The sequence below is a fragment of the Vidua macroura genome, chromosome 1 (assembly GCF_024509145.1).
Source record: "Vidua macroura isolate BioBank_ID:100142 chromosome 1, ASM2450914v1, whole genome shotgun sequence".
Lineage (NCBI taxonomy): Eukaryota > Metazoa > Chordata > Aves > Passeriformes > Viduidae > Vidua > Vidua macroura.
The window spans coordinates 127,423,394-127,444,670 of NC_071571.1; the positions used below are offsets into that span (position 1 = coordinate 127,423,394).

A 21,277-nucleotide genomic window follows, 5' to 3' on the forward strand; every position below is an offset into this window, starting at 1 on the left:
GAAATTTTCTCTAAGTAGGTATCTTTTCTCTGATAGCAGAAGGAAGTGTTAATTTTGAGCAATCACTACAAATTGTCATCAAAATTGAATGTATAATGAAAGATGCTCTCACAAAACTTTTGAACAAAATTCTGATGAAGAATGGGCTCATTAGATTTTGGTGCTAGTTTTCAAATTAATTTATTATGAGTTTGCTACTCTGTTCTGAAGCACCTGGATCTTGAAATGTGTGTGAGGGAAGTGAAGATGCCTTGAAATGCAGACCGAGAGCTTCAGAAAAAACTGTTAAATCTCAACCTTTGAAAGGCTTCCATATTTAAAATGCCCACCATCCTACCCCCACAAAAAAAAAAAAAAAAAAAAAAAAACAAAAAAAACCAAAACCAAAATACGGATTTTAAAACTCTAAACCCATACCTTGACAACTACAATACTCTGAATACAAGGCACTAAGACTGCCTGAGGAGTGGTAATCTCATTGGCACATGAACAGCTGAAAAATTATCCAGGCTTGTACATGACACAGAATGTGAACTAATGGCTGGGGTAAAAACCTGGAAATGCCCTTGAGGTTCTAGCTACTGTTGCAATAGAGTTTCATATCTTATATTCCATCACACTTCAAGGTTGCTCCATAAACAATAGCTAACAGCAAAGACAGTCAACATCAGCCATGTATTTATCATCTTGTTTGTGCAAGTCTGTTTACCTGGAATGTTGTCAGTGCCATATGTTGGCCTTTGTTGAGGATGAAGTACTTCTGTATTCAGCCAGACAGTGCAAGCTGGTGTTCCTAGGTCACATATTTGGGTACAGGAAGAGCCTGTATTACGTCTTACCTGTGTGGTCTACCAGACAGCTCTGGTCTTTTTTCTTTTTCTGGTAGTAAGCCAGATTACAGAGCCGCATCTCAAAATCCTCACCAAAAAAATCCCTTTCCAGCCTTTTCCATCATAAAATGATACACGAACTTACCACAAATTTGCATTTTGCAGTTTGATTCTAGTGCAATGGATAGATAACCTTTTCCAAGGGAGACATGTATGAAGTCCAACCCTGAAATAAAGAAAACAATTTCCTTGGCATTCATGATTCGTTTCCTGAATTGTGAGTTCAATTAAGATAATGGTGAACAGAAGCATCCAGCTCTTCTTTCTGACCTTATTTACTAATTGCTTATATAAAGAGTTTGTAATTAGGTCTTGCACTTGTTGCACAGCAGACTTAACACCCATTCTAATATCATCCTGTTTTAACTGGAAAACTTGCTGAATTCATAATGTAAATTAAGACACCATTTTGGTCATGGAACCAAAGATGTTCCAGCACATATAATTGTGTTACTGTCAAGTAGGCAGCTCTGATTAAAGGGAAATTCACATAGAAGAAAATAAAGGGCTAGTGCACTAATTTGAAATCATCATAGGATACTCAGCCAGCACTTGGATGGGGGAAAGAGGGAAGCACATTCACTTGCAAACTGTTCATTTTGCACAGTTTGTGATCCTGTCTGGCACTTGTCTGACAACTCCATGTGTTAGAACATTTTATGATTTTTCCACTGCTATTTCTAAGGCTTGGATGTGTCCTAGATTGACATGGGCGGGTAGAGCTGTGATTAGAGATGTTCCCTGGAAGATAAGATTAATGATGCCCTGCATGCAGTCAGCAATATTTATAGAAGTCCAGATAGTTTATAGAAGAGTATCACTCACTAAATGACAGCTTTAGGATTTTCTGACTCTTCAAAGGAAAGCCATGCAAGCAACAGCTGTGTCAAATCTAGTACCATGGAAACAAGGAGTGATGAAAGTACAAGCAGTAGCTTTATTGAAAAGCTCCCATGGACCCTCTAACATCCACCACTTCCTCTTCCAAACCACAGCACCCCATACATTCATGCAGCACTTGGTGACAGTTGCTTACTGAGTATTTGGTATATTTTAAGTCTATTTGGGAACTGGACATTTCACTACTGTGCACTTCCTCTTTCTGTATGATGGTAAACAGCTGTGCTGCATTGATGCTGTCAATGGTTCACTCAGGCCATGAGGCTCCCCAGCCACCAGCACCCTAAAGGCAGATGCACAAAACTTTTCAGGGATCCCTAACTAATTTTAGACCACATTTCACTCTTGTTTTTTATCCAAGCTGCCAACCAAAGCCATTTGGTTTGGGTACATCCCCAGCCCAGTGTGGGTTACAGTGCAGTGATTCTGACATTCACCCTAACAAGGAGCTCTCCAGAATGCTCACTTGTTCAGAGCTCAAAGCAACAGAGCTCTGTTGCCTGGCCTGATGGACCCAGATGCTCAGCAGACTTGGTGCTAACATGGAGTTGCTGTGCTGCTCCTAATCCCTGATTAGTCAGTTTTGTCCAGTGAGGAAGTCAGTGTACTCCAGTGTATTAAACAGTAAAAAGATACCCTCAGGTCATTTGGAAAAAGGCAATACATAAGCCTTGTCTTTATAATCTTGCATGTTGTGAGGTATTCTATGTACATATAGAGGCAGTCACTGCTCTTTTTTTGGTCAGTGTGAACTCACACTCTGAAAGAACGAAGAAATGCATTGATACCATGTGCAATAAACAAGTAACAGGTGCATATTAACTACACTGTTTTCCTAAGGAATAGGGTGTAATGAGGCTTGTAATAATAATCAGTGGTCAAAGACATGGAAAATTTGCTGCAAAGTATTGCTCTCCTTCTGTCTTGGGAAGCCCAAAGTGTAAGGACCCTCACCTGCAGGGTTCATCAGTGTAAAAACTGGAGCCCTTGACCATTGAAGGATCCTCTTTGCTCATCCTGTGCCACCCTACCTTACAGAGGAAAAAGCAGGCTGGTGGGATATTCTCTGCCTTTCTGCTCCACAGCTGGGCCTTGGCTTTGGAAAGAACCCTTTCCAAAGCAAAGGAGGAAGGATATCCAATGATCCTGGGTTTGCAAAACTGTGTAGCAGCAAAATACTTTGTTGGAATTACTCAAAGGTCAGGGAAGAGCTTCCTCTTTGCTTAAAACCCTCTTCAATCAGCTGACTTGAGCTTGATTCAAGAAAAGGAACTTGAGCATATTTAATAGGCTGATACATCAGGTGATGCAGGGTACTCTAATTTGGATGGTGCATCTCTTCACCACTTTATTAGCAGTATAAAAAGTTATATCAGAAGTTACTATAAATAGTCTAATTATTTTATTCTCAAATGACAGTCTTAAATAATATATTCCTTGAATCAAAATCAATATCTAAATGCTTCTAGATACTTGCATTGAGCACGTGTTTTGATTGTTTTAGTGGTTAATAATCATGCTTCAAGAAGGAAGGTAGAAATAGTAAAGAAAACAAAAGAGCATTTGGCTGGAACAAAAGAGAAAAACAAGGCTTGAAAATATACCATCCTCACTCTAAATCTGTTCCTGGGAGACATTTAAAAGTACAGCATTTTGCAGATCAGCTTAAAAGAGGGTGATAAACATAATTTCCTCCTACTCTCTGTAGAAGTGCATCAGGCCCTCTTAAATACTTTCTGACTAGTGATAGAAGTCATATCCAGACTGCATTTTGAAATCAAAGTATTTTAAATCATTTTTAGAGACATAAACAAGTGTTCAATTAATGATAATGACTACAGATAACAAAATGCACTAGTCCCAGAATGAGTAAAATTCCCCTGCTATGAGTTCTTAAATGTCACCTTCTGTTCTGCATTTCCTAAGGTTCTCTCTCCCTGGAGAAGAACTTGTCACATCATCAAGTGTATGGGGGAAGAAACACCAAAGGTAAGGCCTGATCATGAAAACTCTGATGTGATTAATCACTTACATGAGTAATCCTATCCATTAATCAAAGTTTAATTGGTTTCCCACACACATTGCACAGGAAGGGCCATTCTCCTTCCATGAGTAGGCTGCATACTTGAAAGGTCAGGTGTCCTGTTCCTTTCAGTTTCATTTTAGGGATGTATCCTGAGGAATAGTGGAAAGGGGATAGGATGGAGGAATGGGTGTGAGCTAGGCTGTTGTGACTGTTCATGTGAAGAATCTGAGCATTGTTATAAGTGACTTGCAGGATCCAGCTCCTAATTTCTGTTGAGTAAAATTCTATTCCCATCTAGTTATCTAATCCTTGTGAAGTCTCCAGGTAAATGGAAGTGTCAGATCATTCCCATTTGAAAATCTGTTACTATTTCTCAAAGGATATTGCAACTGAGCAGCTATCTAGGTTAAGGAGAGGGGACTGTGAAAGTATCTTTGCCTTTCAGAAAGAAAAATAGAAAAAGGAAAAAAAAAAATCTAAACTTGTGGAGGATTGAGATTATTTTCATTTGGAGGAAAAATGTCAGAGTAATTGACCTGGTTTGTCATCAATCAACATACTGTGTTAAATAAAGTTATATGGTAATAACAAATTATATGAATAATAGTTTTTTAGACCTTAGGCCTCATATCTAACAACTGCAATATATCTGACTGCGTGATAAATGTCAATCCCAATTCATGAGAAGGAAAAGTCTGCCCTCTTTCAGCATGTTATGTTCTCAGTAATATAAACCTTTGAAAAAGTGTTTATTTTTGTTGTTCAGAGACCATTTTTCTTAGAGTGGATATGAAATAGAAAAGTAATATAGCAATTATTACCCAAAACAAATAATCCTCATCAAGCCAATCAAACATTTTGTACTTAGGAAGTAGTCGCTTTATCTTTGATTTCAACCCTTTGCACTTTGATCAAAACTGTACCTTTTGAAGTGTTTCCTATTCATAATAGGGAAAAACTGGGTCATATGTCTGCTCCAGTAAAACATACTGTGTATTTCAGGCACCACAGATTTGCTTATGGTTGCTTAAAGAAACTAGAGATTCCCACTAGGGTTGAAAAAAAGCTTTATTAAAAGATGTTTCAAGGGCTCAAATGAAACTAATTGTCCAAGAGGGATAGGGAGTCAAGAAAAAAGTAGGTTTGACATAGGCAGCCATCACTCCTAGTCATTGCATTCCTGGGACTGAAGAGCTAATGACACCAGACTCTTAGGAAATTCAGTGCCTGCAAGCTTGATTAGGTAAGACAGCAAGTCTAATCTGCATTTAATGAATGATTCAGGAAGAACTTTAAGAGCCTAACTTTATGGTAGCAGGGTGTTGACAGAATTAGGTACATGCTCTATGCCTATCTTGTGACCTAGCTAATTATGGGTTTTTAAAATAGTTATTACACTTCTTCCATCTAGTTTCATAATTTCTTGTCTGTTTATTCTGCCAGCTAAGATCTAGCATTTTGTTAAAATTTATGCTACCATGAAAGCAGAAGCAGAAGCTAGAAATAATGAAAGAAAAAGGAAAATGGACTAAACCTGATATTTCTGCAGTGCAGTGTAGGCAGACAGATATTTATGCCTCCATGGAGTCCCAGTATTATTAATGTGTATTCACAGAGATCAGTAAGAGGATTTTGACCTATATTGGTTTGAGTGATGAAAACATAAAGGTAAATGTAAACAAAGAAAATGGATCACATATAAAAAGAAGATTAGGACATCATTCTTTTTAATCCTAATAATATTTTATTTAAGATAAAATAAATATTAAGATAAAATAAAATAGGGAAGAATAAAATAGGGAAGAATGACAATTTACTTTTAAGAGGTGGTTCTTAGATAAATTATTTTTCAAAAATAAATGATTTCTGAATGTTGACAACATTGCAAAAGGGAAAAACTATATTGATAAGGACAACCTGCAGCGACACCATCAAGCTGTCCACCATAAAGTCCTTCCTGAAGTCTAAAAACCCTTCAGCATGCTCCTTTTGCTTCAGCAGGGAAAACTTGTTGAGGCACATCCAAAGCTATGTATGCCAAGGTTCCAGCAGGGAGGTGTTGTGTTCAGGAGACAGATAATCACCACACTTTTCAGGCCTTTCTGAATGCCTTGGTCCTTCAGTCACTGAAATGTATGTGCAGAATTCATTCAGGAGGTACCACTGATGATTGCCTCCCTGCACCTTACTTCAGGTGTCATACAAGCCTCACTTTCTCAACTCCCACAGCCTCCATCACTTACCTCCTTCCCTAGCTAGGACCACACCACAGTGGTCTAGACTGCCACGTGCTCTGAGTGTAGATTCCCATTTTGTGTTCCATGTCTTAAAAATACATGTCTTAAAAATACAAGAGCCGGGGATAACCCGGGCACTGTGAAATAGGAGTCACAATCTGACAAGAAAAAAGTTGCTACCAAAATAATATAGTGATAACCTACTGAGTGGCTGAGTTATAGTCACTGGTTCCTTTCTTGTGGTTAGCAGAGTAGGTTTCTCCCATGGTTTTCTGGTTTCGTGTCCAACTGAATTTCTGTAGTGCTTTGAACAGCGGGGTGGCTAAAAGCAAAGCATTTTGAACTATTACGTGCATTTTACAATGGATAAAATAAAAGCAAACACAGAAATAAAAGTGATCTACAAAGTCATCCTCCGTACAATCAGAAAAAAGCCCAAGGTTCATACATTAACTAACGAGATTATTTTTACTTCCCAGCAGTAAGAAATGATCCACTGATTGGAAGAGCAGTAAAGACGTGCTTGAGAGAATGAGGGCTCTCAGCCCTTTGAAGCAGTCAGGGGAATCTGGGTTAGACAGTGGCACCACCAGTCATGCAGCCTGTGCTCAAACAGCTTTGCACCACAGAGCTTTCCTCCTGCAGCCTCGTGAAGACTGTGACGCAAGACTTCCGCAGACTTATAAGGTTGAAAATATCCTCAACAGCTTCAGCTCTTGCAAGGCATTTCAAGATGTATGCAAAACCTGCTGCAACAAGCCCAGTCTGGATGTGCAGAGTTGAATAACGTGGCACACTCTGCAGTATTTCTGTTATTAATCCTCTGTTCCAAGGGACTGAAATGCAACAGTAATTAATCACTGCAGGATGGAGCTAGGCAAGAAAATGTTCCAGATAAGCACATAGTATTTTTCTTTCAGCAAAACTGAAAATATTGCACGTGTATGTGAAACACTGGGCAGATTACTTCAGAGCCTTGAAATTATTTAATTTTCCATGTTAATAAAAATAGATTTAACAGCAAAAACTGGCATACCATGGGGTTTTGTAGCAATGGAATTTCACTAGATAAAAATGCTACGACCAAATTAGAGCCTGTCTACCTCTGTTCCCATGTCTCAATCAAAGGTCCTTTATTTAGCCCTTCCCCCAGTTCTGCAGGGGCTTTTTAAACACAAAAGCTAGGCTTTTTCTCATGACCATAAACTAAACCAGTGCCACAGAGTTTCTTCACAGAGAGCCATTAGTGGCCTTCTGTGAGTTTGAGCTTTAAAATGTGGTCCTGGAAATTCAAACACCTTCAAATCCATTTTATGTCTGTGGCTCTGTGACTACTCTGAATCCTTCTGGTGTTCTGATAGAAGCTGTGCTATCAACAATGTCTGACAATATTTTTTGCTGTGCTTTTTTCCACCTGTTTTCTCTGGTCATCTGTGAGTCTTACATCCAGATAACTTACCTAAACTTCCTCCTACAACCACAGCATCAAGAAAAAAACGGGGAGGAACATCTATATTGCAGGTAGTTCAAGCCTGTTTCCCAAGGGAATGACAAGTAGGAGTATATTTACCTGAGATTTTGTTGTTAGTTGCTCTGGATAGAGAATATCTGTGGAAGGTTCACTGATGGCAAAATAACCGTGAGATAAACATCACTCAGATGGTGCAAGCACAAGAAACACTTCTCTTGTTGTATGGCACTGTCCTAGGGTGACCAGAACAGGCACAAAATGAGGTGCTGTGCAAGAAGATGATGGTTGACTTTGTAATTACTTATAGCAAGACAGACCCTGAAACTGAAGCAACCATGGCCTCTGATAAGTGCTGCACACTATGGACACCAGCAGCTGTAACTGTGCACCAGAAAGTCTTCTAGTTTTGTGCTCTTTGTTTAGTTTCACAGAAATGAAATGTCACAAGTCTATTTGGATAAAACTCTATTTAGATAAAACGCAAGCATTTTTCAACAGATTTGCAACACCCAATGAAAACTCTGTCATATTTTATCTATTCAAATTGAATGGCTTGTTCTGATTTGGACTCTATTACAGTGTCAATCAGTTTCTTATGCCAAAAATATTTTAAATGTTCATCTTTAAACACATGTTGAAGAAAGCTTGGCATTTATAAATTTTAAAGGGATAATATGCATCTTATGTCTTTTTTCTTTTTAGTTTAATGTTCCTCACCTGGATTTATTATGGGCTAGGCCATAGTTTCATCATCACCACACAGAAAGCAATAAAAAGCAGCGTACATTAGAGAGAAACAACTAGAAATGTCTAAATATGTCAGCTGTACCATGAAAGCTCTTGAATACAGCAAACCATGCACAGAGGAGCAAACTAGAGAAAAAGAGATGTCAGTAATAGCATTGCTTTCTCATGGTAACTGACAGGAATTTTTTTACACTGAGATTATTCTTTTTGGCCATAAAGACAAAACATTATCAGGACACTAACTTTCAACAGTTTCCCACTACTTGAAGGTATTTATCCCCAAAATCAAAAATGAAGACACAAATGAAGTTAATATGCTATCAATTTTTAAAAGGTAGCCATAAACTCAAGTAGTAAATCTCTTCTAAAACCACATAGCAGTACATTGCCCACTGTGTTGAGCTGATAACAAAATTGGTAATTCAGTATTGCAAGTAACTTTTTTTTTTTCTGTGGTTCTTAGTCTTTTAGAAAATGCATGAGCTGGAATAACTGCTGCCCTGGAATTTGGTCAAGAGCAGTGAAGTCTTGCAGCCTATGCTGAAATTTGCTAACTTAAATCCAACAAAAATATAAAAAGATTAAGGTAAGAAAAAAATATTACTTGATACAAACAGTAAAACCCCCTTTCTCCCCTCATCTTACTGTCTTGCAGTCTCTTTATTATCACTGTAGACCAATATCTATAATAGTATTCAACATTAATTCAGGTCTGTGGTGGTCTGAGATGGGATAGGGCCTGAGATTCCAATCAGGAATTCATTAGAGTAAATAGGCTCATGTCCTCACCCTGTATGAACAGGAAGAGAGGTTTAGCTCCTCCTTTCTTGCAATAAACATAAAATCAATTCATTACACGGCCCTTTCCCCCCAGAATCCCATTCAGACCCCACAGAGAGCGAAGCTCTCGAAGATGAGGTCTAGTACATTCCACTAGTACTACACTAACTTAACACCAGTTTCCAGGTTTTCATCTGAATGTAGCAAAATATTGTGGTGGGAGTAAATTACTCTCTGTAAAACTGAACATGATGAGGCATGTGAGGGCTTTTAAAAGGGCTTTGAATCATCTCAGTCATCTTCACACTTTCCCCACTCTTTGGCAAACGGTACAAGACGTCTCGTTTTTAAAGGTCTGTTGCAGGCTGCCTGGTACTACTTGTGATTCAGCCTCCTTTTTGCAGACAGGTTTTCTTCCAACCTACACACCAGGGAGGCGGTGAAACAACTTCAATTCACTCAATCTCGGGGACATGGAGTCTAGAGGCAATTTTCAGGAATGTATTACTGCAGAAATCATAAAAAATCTCAGGTATATCACCAAGGATTTGCTTCATTGTGCTACAGAAATAACCCGAAACCCCAAAATCAGTGCCCTACCAAGCAAAACAAAGTCAACCAGCCTGAATTTGCCTGTGTTCTTCTCTATTTATCTTTCCCATGCAGCACTGGTGAAAATGATTTTTCGAACTAGTAACTCTAGAAACCACAGCCATGAGGATGAGACCTGACTAACTACCTTAAGGTACAGCAGCTTTACTCACAGTAGCAAAATGTAGTAGTAAATGAAACTTAGTTTATGAGTTTCTCTTTTTCTCTGTCAATATTTTTGCAAGTAAAATTCCAAATCAGAAACCATTATATGGTGGTTAAATATGTGGGACATTTTATCAGTCTGGGCGATCAGCTCTGTAATGATCATAATGCTTTCACCTGTTTTAAGAAAAAAAAAAAAAGTTCACTGGATGCTTCAAACAAAGAAGATTGTCTGATTTTGAGCAAAATGAATGAATACAAAACACTTGGACCCTTTTGGTCTGGTTATAAACAAAAGTATCATTTGATGGGTTACTGCGAATTTCCTGGGATACAGTTATCCGTGACATTCTGGAAGTACCTATTTGTTTGATTGTGCTAATATTTCATTCTGGTTTTGCCAGATGGAGGTACAGACACGCAATATTTTCAGAAGTGAATATGGGATATGCCAGAGTGGGGACTGAGACACTGACTCCATGGTTTGTTAGAGTCAAAAACTTCTGCTAGTCACAGGAGGGAAAGAGAGCACTGCAGTGTTTTAATGACAGGGACTTAATTCAGCTTCAGAATGAAACACAAATGGTATTGCAATTTTCAAGAGAATGACACTCATAGTATTCTATTCTTTTACCAAAACTGACAATTACTGCATACCTATGTTTCGTGATACTGTCAATGCAACTTTTCTTCTTTGACTTAGCACATAAAGAAGATGTACATGCCTATCCTGTCTACAGTTGCTCAGCATAAAATTATAAATCTTACGTAAATCAGTACAAAATTCTACTGTTTTACTTCTAGAAATGTAACAATCAGGGAAAGAAATGAACAGCCCTACAGATTTCAGCTTAAACAAAGAGAAAGGGTATTAAATAAGTACAAGTTCTTCTAGTGTTGCTCATTAATTTTTTTTTTTTTTTAGAATTCTGATGTAATAGGCATTCATATAAATATGACTCAGATATTTTGAAATTGTATCATGTGTTTTACATCATGAGTTATGCTTTTGGGGTCCCAGTCCCGAGTTTTAATTATTTTTATTGATCTTGGGAAGCCTATTATCTTTTTCAGGCAGTCTCTACAAAGTTCAGCCTCACAATCAAATTAAGTTCTTTTGTCCTGTTTTGAAATGCAGAATATTTACATCCTAAAGACAGCTATCTTGAGCTAATCTACCAGTGAACAGATTCTCTACAGCCATTGTCTCTAAGGGTTGGGAAGGGTGAAAGAGAGGTTATTTACTTGCCAGATTTATTCTACCTGAGCCTCTCACATGCACAGTATGAGCCACCGCTTTCCACTGGCTATCAGGCAGAACAGAAGCAGATGTCTGACAGCTTTGTTGTACAACTGATCACACAATATAAGGTAAACTATTCTCTGATCCAGATCCTGGACTAGGGCCATGCTTTGACATGGTCAAAACGTGCTGATTTCTGAGATCAGCGAGACTCAGTGAAAATTGACAAAGCATTTTGGGGAAGAATGGAGGAACACCTCATGAAAAAAATCCAGGTCACTCTGTTACTGACAGTTCACTTCCTTGACCCATGATTGATTCAACACCTACATCCAGACAGTCCCAAATAGCTCCAGGTTTTTGTCACCCAACAATTAATCCTTCTGGGAAATATAACAGCAAAGAACCTTAATATATGACAAGACTCCAGGCAGAATCACTCCTCAGGCATGGCCACAGTGGCTTCTACTCAGACAAAAATGTGTCACGGGCTGCAAAGAGATGAGTTTCCCATGTCTCTGCTATCTGAGAATTCCCTCAAGAGATTTCACAAATAACTGATTGGTCGGTCCTCTAGGGACCCTAGAGGACAGAAGAGGAATGTCATGAGCATGAAAGTGTCTTTGAAGGATTTTAATTGGAGAGAGGTCTGCTGCTCTTTGCATTTATTACTCAGATTCAAACTCTAACAGGATATCTGTGCTACTTAGATACAAGCTCTAACAGGAACTGATGCTCAGCCATGCCAGCTGAATTCATGCATCAGGCACTATAAATCATATGAACAAAGACGTTATCCTTACATGAAGGTCTGCCAATATTTTGGCTTCAGGATCCAAGAAAATTGCCTTTCAACATATATTACAGGCTGACTGTTCCCTTAAAAATCAGTACTAACCAAGGACCTTCTGTAAGAACAAAGAAAGCTACTTCTCATCTCTCAGAAGACATCAAATATTTATTGAAATCTTTATTTATTTAGCCACCCACAGAGAACCACATACAAGAGATCTTAGCTGCTGGTTTGACCTTGACTATTTAATGAGATGTATAATGATTCCATTGCGGCAAGCCTGGCAGGACAAATGCAAGCAGCCACTGCATTAAGATCTCTCATATTCTACAAAACCAGCTGTGGGGAATCATGGTAATATTAGATGAAGGAAACAAATCTCAGCATTCAGGATCGATATATGGTGGCACCAAATATCAGATGCCAAAAGAAGAACTAATGCTATTTATTGGCCTATTTCATGCCATAGTTTTTTTTCTGTGTAGGACATATGAAACATACATATTTTATGGTGGCTGATAGCAAATAATTTGTTATTGCTCAAAATAAAATGTATTTAAGTAGTGTCTTCTCTCCTATTGTGTATTTCCTGCTATTTATATCTGTGCTAAGCAAGTGTATTTCACTCACAAAACAGACATTTTGAGATTTTTTTTTAGAAGTAGTGTTTGTCCAAGGATTATATGGCAGTGAAGGAATAAATCCCTTTCCAAAAGTCTTTCCAAAAGCAGCAGGGAGTATTAGAGGTCCATTAAGCTTGTCAAGACATAAAACTGCGAGATGTGCCTCCTGCTCAGAAGACAGGTTTGCACTGTGTCCATATCTCTCCATCTGGAGACACTGTGAGGAAACTAAATCCAATTATAGTCTCTTGGGCTTCTTTATTGTACCAAGGGACAAAGCTTTCAGAATACAAGTACAGATTATGCTTTGCCTACATTCTGGTTTTTGTAAGTTAGCTTCTTTAGGAGGAATATTTGTCACAATTCTGCATATGTCTTCACTCCAAAGTTTTCACCTATCCAGAGATGAGAATGGCTGTCCCAGTTCCCTGTAAGCCTCCTCATTTGGAGAGTCAGAGGTGCTCTGCAATGTCATATATTACACAAGCTATAATGATACTTTTCAGACATTGAGGGCTTTTAAAACATAGGCATTGTTATTAGGTACTTAAGTCTGACTGCTCTTTATGTTCACCCATAAAGATGGCCTGTGTCATGTAGATATCTTGGAAGAAGTGCATATGAATGAGGGAGCTGGAGGTGGGAAGGTCAACGACTTTACAGCTCAGGTCAAAGAGACATTTTAGTGAATGGGAATGGCTGGGTTAAAGAAAGTTCACAGTCTAATATGGGTAAGGGGACCCGTGTCCCTGAGAGAGGCATGTATGTTTAGGATAAGAAATTAATAGGGATTTCCAAGACAAAAACGGCTTTATGTTTCAGAAGACGACCAAATAAACTTTTTTTTTCCAAAAATCCTCTTTGATAATCAGTTTCATTGAGGAACACTTCTAATACAGAGATAGGTCACTGAGAATTAATGGAGAAGGTGAATTCTCATGTGGGCTATCTCCTTTAAGTGCTCTTCCATTGTGTGAACAACCTCAAGGCAGACCGTCTAACACAGACAAACTTCCCCACTCTATCTGATCTTACACTCTACTAAAAACATGTTTTTAATGACCAGAAAGCTCACCTTCAAGGCGGAGTAGTAAGCCAATCTGTAGGTCATGCCTAACCCACTGGAAGTTGGTGGGCTTTCCAACAGGAAGAGCATCAGGTGTAGAGTAGGAATATCCACACTGGAGGACATTCACTCTCCAGCCTCTCAGTGCAGACCTGTCATTGTTCTTCCCTGCTGAGCCACTGCCCCAGTACCAGGCCCCTTCTCTATCACTTGCACAGCCCCTTCCAAATCTCTAACTTCTGAGCCACTGTACTCACCTCTGGGAACATCATGTAGATTATGGACATGATTACAGAATCCCAGTATTACTGAGCCATCTGAGGTGAGTTTTTTCCCTAGGCCAGTGTATATAATAGCCACTTCAGCTTGGCCATGGGGTAATGGGGATGACTGCACTCAAGGGTCAATAGTATTCTTGCTCCTTTTGAACACATCTCCTAAGAAGCCTCTTTCACGTTGGGCTGTCTCCTCCCAGAGGCACAGGCAATACAGAGGGGAAAAGCGTGCCTTGTACATTCTTTTGCTTTGTGTGGCTCTGTAAGCCAAGCCACAGATTTTTATTTGCTTCTAGGCCTGTGCAGCTTCATAGTAAGAACTTTTCGACAAGCATTGCTGGAGATATATTATTTCTTCTTCAGTAGAAACTGAAAAATATTTCCATTGTAAAAGAGACTTTTACAAGTACTTTTAATCAGATGTTTTCCTGATAGCCACTTAGAACTCCAAGTCAATTCTTTCAGCAGAATAACACCACTGTGGCCTTGCTGTTGTGTTACATTCACTGTGCATATCTCCATGGACATTTTACAAACAAACAAAAAGATACTCTGCTCATATCTGTCTGTATCCAGTGGAATTTAGAAGTGCACTTAAGAAAAAAGACTAGAAACTACTTTTCAAACACATTTCCCTGAGTTCTTGTGGGATTTTTTTGGTCTTGAAAAAAAATCTTAAAAGAGAGGTCATGTGAAATAAGATAAATATATACTGGAATACTATCACTAGCTTCATGAAGAGGTTAATAAGAGGGTTTATAAAGAGTTCTGTTATCATACATCTGTCAGGAACTAGTGGTGCAAACCCATCTAAATTAGTTTTCCTAGTTAATGTGTTGTCTATGCAGTCTGGATAATAACTCCTAGCTCAAAGTTTGTTGACAACATGGGAATATCCTTCTGGATGGATAGTCTTTTATGAGATATCTGTATAACATTTGCTTGGAAAAGTTTTCTTTTTGAAATTTCTTGGTGGTTGTCAGTCCTGTGGCAGAAATACTCTTGGGTTTAAGAATCTAGTGATAATCAATGTGATCAATTGCATTTTGTGTTATCTGTTGTACAAACCAGAAGACTCAAATCAGAGACTAAAGCATGGAATATTTCTAAAACTAATGTTTAGATTAGGCCACCTAATTTTAATATATCTTCAGTTTATATGGTCTTGACTTTGAATTATGTATTTTGAAAAAAAAAATATAGACTCAGTGGCCATCTTTTTAAGCAGTAAAATGGAACAAAGAATACAATATATCATTGGTAAAGCATAGTTGCAAGTCTGGCTTCCCTTCTTGAGGAATTCAGAAAGACAAGCCCAGACTTTCTGTCTTGGCCATTCTCTTTTCACTTTTACAGTACAAAGACATATAGAAAGCAATTACACTGACAGAACATTCCTAAGGTTTGAAATTTGGGGAAGAATGACATGAGGGATTCCTGTTAGTAATACACAAGAGGCAGAATTTTTTTCTGAATTTGTAGGTAAAAGGGTCAGAAAGTTGTTCAATCCTTTGTTTCTGGGAATAGGAATAGGTGCACACTTTTCACAATAAAGAGAGATGCACACATACACATGCAGCTGACTTCCAGGAGCCTCTTCTCCCTCCTGCTCTCACATAAAGACAAAGGTTTCAGGGATTCTGAAAATTTGTTCCTTTCAAGGACGTGACCAGTTGCTGTGCTTGATGCCCCCAGGACAGGGATGGCCCTCCTGGCTGCCAGGGCTCTGCTGACTCACTTTCAACTTTCCACTGACCAGGACCCCCAGGTCCCTTTCCCCTGCACTGCTTTCCAGCACCTCATTCCCCACTCTGCCTGTACATCCAGAGTCGACCCATCCCAGGTGCAGAATCTGGCACTTTCCCTTGTTTAACTTCATATGATTGCTGATGTCCCAGCCCTTTGATTTATCGAGGTCTCTCTGCAGGGCCTCCCTGCCTTCGAGGGAGTCAACAGCTCCTCCCAGTTTTGTATCTGTAAACTTGCTCAGTGTCCCTTCCAGTCCTGCATACAGGTCATTTAAGAAGATGTTAAAGAGCACAGGGCCTAAGGTGGAGCCCCGTGAAACCCCCCAGTGACAGGTCCCCAGTCTGATGTGACCCCATTCCCTGTAACCTTTTGTGCCTGACCTGTAAGCTTGTTGCTCACCTATTGCATGATGTGTTTATCCAGCTGTCAGCTGGAAATTTCATCCAGAAGAATTTTATGAGAGACAGTATCAAAAGCTGTACTGAAATCCAAAAAGATCACATCAATGGGCTTCCCTTCATCAACCAAATTGATTACCCTATCATAAAAGGAAAAAAGGTTTGACAAGCAGGATTGTCCTTTAATGAAGCTGTGCTGGTTGTGGCCAAAGATTGCATTCTCTTTCAGGTGTATTTTAATACCTCCCAGAATAATCTTCTTCATAACTTTACCAAGTACTGAAGGGAGACTGAATTCCCAAGACCACTCAAAAATCATCAAGAGTGGTTTTGTAATGATGTCAGCCAGCTCTCTGAGGATTCTCAGACAAATGCCATCAGGCCCCATGGATTTGTAAGGATCCAGCTGGAGCAGCAGCTTCAGGATTGACAGGGAGTTGATAATTTTTGCAGTCATGGTCCTCCAGGTCAGGGCACTGGAACCCCTTTGGTCTGTTGAGGGCAGAGATAAAGAATAAGTTAAACACCTCTTCTTTGTCTATATTCCTGTTTTTGAGGTGACCATCCTCAACTTGTAATGGGCTGATGTTTTTATACTGCCTTTTGCCATTAATATATTTGGAAAATATATTTCTATTGTCCCCCACATTTCTGACCAAGTTTTATCTCCAGCTGAGCTCTGGCCACATGAATTTTCTACTTACAGTGGCAAGCAATCTCTCTGTATTCTTCCCATGTCAACTGGGCATGCACCTTTCTTTTTTGCCTTATTTTCAAGAGAAGATTCCTGTTCTGCCTGTACTGCTTGATTTCTGACATTTAGGAATTTCCTGCTCCCATGCCCTTAGCAGTTGGTTTGAAAAGTCATCAGCACTGATGAAAAAACCTAAAGACTCTGCTTACAGGAAGTCATGGGGCTTTCAGAAACAACAATGTACCCCTCTGCTTGGGTAGAGCCATCCACTCACCCACACAGATTTCACAGAATATTCTGACTTGGAAGGGATCCACAAGGATCATTGAGTCCAACCATTAAGTGAATGGCCCATATGGGGGTCAAACCCACAACCCTGGTATTATTGTTCTGCTCTAACCAGCTGAACTAACATTACACTCAGACCACTTTTTAGAATCTCCCATGAAACAGGGAAAGGGAAGATTGTAGGCTGGCTTTTCCACAGGAGAACAGAGTATCATATGACTTAATGAGCTTTAAGAACATGTGAGGACATATCAGATAATAATTGAATATTTGAATATTTCCATGAAAACATCTTGTCCCAGCTGATCCAGAATCCTTCCTTTGGGGAATGAAATGTCTGAGTCCTCTACAGAATGAAAGAAAAGGAGAACTAAGGCAAAGCACTGAGTAAGTAAGCACATTTTTTGTCAACCCACAACAAACTGAAAAATGGCTTTATTTCCTGCAGTGAATTTCATTTGGATAAGAAATTAAGGAAAACCAGAAGCCTCTTCAAAAAAATAAAAATTACAAAAGTGAAATTTTTGGTTTTTAAGTGCTTCAATTTATTATTTTTAAAAGTTTCATAAAATGTGAGATTTTACATAGCTGTTAATTCCCTGCATCCTGCTGCTCTTCACTTCCTGAGCTAGTTCTATTGCTGGGTGAAACAGAAAGATCTTAGAAGCAGCACTGCTTTGCACAGTGAGTCACAAGATGGAATAGCTAAAAAGAGCTCCTCAATTTATTCCTGATCTTAAATGGGATCTGACTTGGATCCTTTTGATCAAATTGCTGTTGGAAACCTCCTCTTGTGAGCCATCATTAACACTTTTTGTCTTCTTGTGTATTTCCCTTGATGTTATTACAAACAATAATCACTGAACGAGGGAATCAAATGCACATTTGAGGGAATCAAGGACATTCAGAGCATTTCAAGGTGACTTTTTCTTAGTGAATGAACTGATTCCGCATAACAGCAAAAATATAATGTGATTTTAGATAGAGTTGGCAGTTCAAAGTGCAGTGTCTTCAGTTATAGGGGGTATTGAAAGCAACTTGTCAAGAAGAGAATAAAGTTATTCAGTAAGACAACCTTGGAAGCAACAGAATTAATATTATTCCATGTCTCTAGATCAAGGAATCATAGAATAGTTTGGGTTGGAAGAGACCTTAAAATCACCCAGTTCTAACTCTCCTTTCACAGGCACAGGCACCTTCCTCTAGACCAGATTACTCACGATGCCATCCAACCTGGTGTTGAACACTTCCAGGGAGGGGGCTCTCACACCTTCTCTGGGCACCCTGTTCCAGTGCCTCACCATTCCACAGTAAAGAATTTCTTCCTAATATCTAATCTAAACCTACCCTATTTCTTTCTAATATCTAATCTAAAACTACCCTCTTTCAGTTTGAAGTCACCCCCTCTTTCCTATCACCACATACCCTTTAGGTACAGGAAGGCCTGTACCCACAGGATATGTGGTGATAGGAAAGGGGGGATGTGATGATAGGGCATCTCAGATAGTCATGGAAGAGTGATTAGAGATGGGCTTGCACTGATTATCCATTCATTAGGACTTTTAAAAGGCAAAAGCCCCTCAAAATTACCTGCCTAATAGCACAATTAAAATAATTCTGGGGTGTAGGATTAATGAAGCAGAGCATTTTTGTTATAAATGTTATAAATGTTGCAAAAACACCCAATACGCTTACTCTGAATATACTGCAAAGTATCAAGATGCATTAAAACCATCATCCTTTCAGGCTATGTGTTTTCTTATGTTGCTAATTCTTAATCTATTTTAAATCTACCCACTCACTGTCAGACTGCAATACTTCTTCAGTCAGCTTCCCATTTACAAGACGATGCCCTGAGAGCTGACATCAATGGAAAATGCAAGCATTCACTTCTTTGCCGGATTTAGCTGCACACTGCTCCACAACCGCTTAGAAACCATATTTTCCACTACAGTTACCTCACTCAGTAGCTGGCATATTTTATACTACAAAACTCCTAGAATGTCAGCTTCTAGTCATGGGATAAGTTCTATATCCTTAAGAAAGAAACAGTGAAAAGTTAGTGACTCTTCAAACAATTGAATAACAAAAAATGAAGTGTGGATAAACTTTCTTATTTGACATACATGAGAACTGAGTAAACTACCCAAATTAGAAGTGAGAAATAAACACTGCTAGAGTAGGCTCAACTTTAATATAACCTTTGACTCCAAATATATAAACCCCTTTGTGTTTCCTGCAAAGACTCCAATAAGTTTCCAAATAAACTTCTCTGCTGACCACTCTTTTACCCCATGTTCTTTACCAGACTTCAGAAAGTTTTAAAGATTCTTCAGATACCCCCATTCCCCAAACATCCTGCCTTCCACCTCACAAAGATTATTTTATGTCCGTCTACACTTATTTTGTCAGGAAGCAGCATAAATGCACATTGCAGATGTGGAGTTCCTTATTTTAGCTAGGGCCTCCAGTGGGGATAAATGTGCAAACTGGAGCAGAGTCCCAGGGGATGGCTGTTTGCAGTTTGCCAAGCAGGGCTGTGTGCAGCACGGATGATTCACCCTGCTGATGCCGACTGCTTCTCAAACTCAGGAGAGGAGTCAAATATGGCATGGTGGAGGAACAGTTAAATATTCATCTCTTTGATACAATATCTTCACATGGAACTGAACCACTCACAGTTGTGAGGAGCTGAAATGTTTTGTTCAAGCTCATTTTCTAAACAGTCTTTTTAAAAAATTTTTTTCTTTCCTTTTTTTTTTTTTTTTTTTTTTTAGTTTTAACAAGGACCTGTTTCTCTCTTCTGAAAAGCTGAATAAACAGTGAAATTATTTAGCTATTTGTCTAAATACTCAAAGACTCACAGTGAGGAAAGAGTTCATTTCATGTGCATGATTGCAGACAGTCACCTCCAGTGTGGACTTGTGGTCCATTTGTGGCCACACCATTTTGCAACTGTTGAGAAAAGTCTTCTATATATAACCCCGAAGTCACCACCTTGAATGATTAACCATTCAGTTGCATATAGCATCCACTGAGAGGGCTCACCTGGTACTTCCTTGGTGTCTAACTCCTATTTTACTGGATTTTAAATACCAGCTCCCATTGAAGATTGCAGGCCCCCTGGATTCATGGTACCTGAAGGACAGTCTGGCCATAATATCTCATGACAGCTCCATCCATTGGAACAGCAACATCATGAATCACAAGACTAAAACCTGGAGGTGCAAGAAGCAGAGTTTTCTTGGCAGCTGGCCCACTGAGCTAACATTCACCTCTGGAAGATGTCCAGAAAGCTTGACTTCTTAGCAACAGTATAAAATAGCAATGATTATTCTGTCTTTCCTTCCTGAAATACAGCCATTTGCAATGCAGACTGAAAATGCAAATTCCAGACCTGGGTTTACAAGGAAGTTTTCACTCTCTGTTAAAAGACCCAGTTGTCAGGTACCGATACCTCAACCCTGAGTTACTAGATAACTCCATGCATTGCTTCACATGCAATACATGGAAAAATGTAGGCTCTAGACATATGATATCCCCAAATCTAGCTGGACAGGTGGCACATGTTAGCCAACAGAAATTGGTGAGATATAGATCACATCTCTTGCCTGTGTGGAGTCCCCTACTCTGGTATTGGTTTCAAACCACCAGATTTCACCTGGATGTGAGTCCCTTCTGCCAGACCTTCTCACCAATTGGACTTGCCTGGGTATTTATGCAAAAATGTACAACTAGAATAGATTCATTCATGTGCTGTAGGAGGTTGAATCTATGTTTTCCACACCCAAATTACTTTACCAATGGTACTCAGGTGGAAAGGATTCTCTTCAGTCACTGTTGTGGAAGCTATAGCGATTCTTGTAGATTTATTAAATATTCACTGTGCCCTAGAAAAAACGGCATGAATGAACATGTCACTATAGCTCACTGTTTTCTTATGATTTTCATCTGGGAGAAGAGAAGAATCTCACTTTCTGCACTCTCTTCCAATTCAAAATTTAAATATTTGAAAAGAAGTACTCTCTTCCACAAGAAGCCTATGGCTTAGCCCCTTAGTGTTCTCATATTACTCTCCTTTTCTTGCTCTGACCTAATAAATATTTAATTATTCCCTGGAAACTGGAAGTTGAGAGAATTCCCCTCCAGTCTACTATCAGGTACTCTCTTAGAAAATGTACTGGGGGCCTTGTTCCCCCTTCTGTGAATGCTTAAACCATTACAGGTCATTAGGTCATAGATCTGAGGTACTGTAACTACCAGCAGCCTCTATATTTTGTGCAGTCCCTTTTCTAATAGAAGTGGTCTAAACTGCTTCTGAGTTGAGCAAGAGAGATAGAA

At 39.1% G+C, this 21,277-nt stretch overlaps 1 long non-coding RNA gene across 6 annotated transcripts; it reads left to right on the forward strand.

Moving 5' to 3' along the window:
- Window positions 1-2,900: 2,900 nt before the first annotated feature.
- LOC128814443 (uncharacterized) lies at window positions 2,901-20,628 on the forward strand. Of its 6 annotated transcripts, none has more exons than XR_008439379.1 (8): window positions 2,901-3,779; window positions 6,533-6,740; window positions 8,735-8,857; window positions 9,405-9,583; window positions 9,718-9,796; window positions 17,239-17,323; window positions 18,123-18,246; window positions 19,714-20,628. It is a non-coding gene; the product is annotated as an uncharacterized LOC128814443 (long non-coding RNA). The 6 variants fall into 6 exon arrangements; XR_008439381.1 differs by having other exon boundaries at window positions 6,536-6,740; XR_008439377.1 differs by lacking the exon at window positions 6,533-6,740.
- The last annotated feature ends 649 nt before the right edge of the window (window positions 20,629-21,277 follow it).